A 2138-nucleotide genomic window follows, 5' to 3' on the forward strand; every position below is an offset into this window, starting at 1 on the left:
TACATCATGTGCAGTTGTTTCAAGAGGTTTTCAAAGAGAAACTCGTCTTAAAAATTGCCATCTTCACATAAACCAGAAATTATGATCAATTTGCAACATCTGTGAATTCTTCAAGCTGGATTTTACATATTTGAAGAGCCACACCCTTCGCACGCCTGCACCCAACATTATATGACAATCCCTAACCTGGATTTCCCAAGGAAAGAGGAAGAGGGGACAGCCAAGGAATACATAATTCCTTGATTAGGTAGCAAATGGGCAAGACATGGGGACAGTTGGAGAGACTCATCAAGAACCAAGATGCATGAAAAAAGCTGGTTGGTGGTTAATGATGAGATAAATCACCAGATATGTCAGCCATTCTGTGAACAGTCATTAGATAAGGAGATTGCACTCAATTTAGTATAATCGACAAATTAGGATCCAATCATTATTCAATTTAATGATATTTCAGTTTGTTCGGCTTCATAGATTCTGATAATAGAACTTCATTACAAATGACACACTGTGGTTTCTCAATTCTTACTTTAACTTTTGAAGTAAAACCATATCATAAAAAATAGTCATTATATCTTGTTTTCTTAACTCATTTTCTTGGGTTGTTCCTTAATGAAACTATTATCTGTTCTAGCATGGACTATACATTAATAATACAATAAACAGATGTGCTTTTCAATTACTTGTGTAAATCTTAACCATAGAAATAATATCTATGATTTTGCTATGATGAAACATTGCATTTTGTCACGCTGTTTGATGGATAATTGTTACAAAAATTTCTAGTTATTTAAAGAAAAAAAAACTTCTTTTTTTTTTTTGATGTTCTTAGGCGACCCTAGAAAACATCAAGGGAGTTGCAACCCACAGATTGAGAACCCCTAGTCTACCTGATTAAATTGAAACTTTGCACAATTATTTATTGTTCCTAACAAAGCTTGAATCAATAAAAAAATTAATAAATTAGCGGTAATTAATTTTGTTTGATAAAGAAATAGGGAAATTATGAGCTTTTTTTTTTTCCAAAAAATATTGTGCTCTTTTTGTTTGATGGTGAAATAGGAATTGCAAAGTTAGAAACAAATGACTGCACTGGTTTAAAAACATTTGTTTTCATGAAAAATAAGAGAATTCCTGTTAAATTGTCTGTTCAATTAGATACCTTACCCTTATCTGCAAGCAGTTTAGAAGCTTGGCTAAATTTTTATTCTCTGATCAAGTTGAAATTTTTAACAATTGTTCATAGTTGAAGACAAAGAAATCAATCAAAAAATTAATCATTAATTTTTTCAAACATAAAGGGGAGATAAACCATATAGAACTGAGGAATATGTCAGTAATTGTGTGGTGCTTTCCCTTGTAAAAGTAAGTGGGTTTTTTTTTTAAGCATTTATATTCAACACTAACGTTGGGGAATGATTTACACCCACAGTTGGAGTGAGACAAGGGCTACCTACTCTCACCAACTCTTTTTAATATCTTCCTTGAAAGGATATTGGAAGATGCTCTCGAAAGCTACAAAGGTTCTGTAAGCATTGGAGGAAGAAAAATTACTAACTTACAAATCAATGCCAAAAGAAAAAACATGGTCATAAGCCAACAGGGCTTTAAAAGGGACAGTAGCATTGGTGGCGAAAAGCTGACAAGTGTCAGTAGCTTTAAATACCTTGGAGCTATTGTCTCAGATGAAGGGACCAAACCTTAACTACTGGCCAGAATTGCAGTCAAAAGCAGCACTTGCAAAATTCAACAAAACAACCAAAAAAAAAATCTTGACAGACAGAGGCATAGTCTTCGACACTAAAATCAGACATGCGCTCCCTGGTCACGACCACATTCTTATATGCATGTGATGTGAATCTCAAAAGCTGACTGCGTCTCTCAAGAAGAGGATCCTGGCAATGGAACTAAGATGCTACAGAAAGATCCTATATGTCACAAATACTGCATCACGAATGAAAAGATTAGAAACAGGATAAATACAGCACTTGGACCCCACAATGAACTGCTAACCACTGTCAAAAAACGTTAACTCAAACTGTATGGCAGGGGTGGGCAACCTTTTTCTATCGAGGGCCGCATATTAAAATTTTGGGAATAGATACCACACATATATACAGGGTGCGTCAAAAAAATGTATA

Source organism: Biomphalaria glabrata, chromosome 10 (assembly GCF_947242115.1).
Source record: "Biomphalaria glabrata chromosome 10, xgBioGlab47.1, whole genome shotgun sequence".
NCBI lineage: Eukaryota > Metazoa > Mollusca > Gastropoda > Planorbidae > Biomphalaria > Biomphalaria glabrata.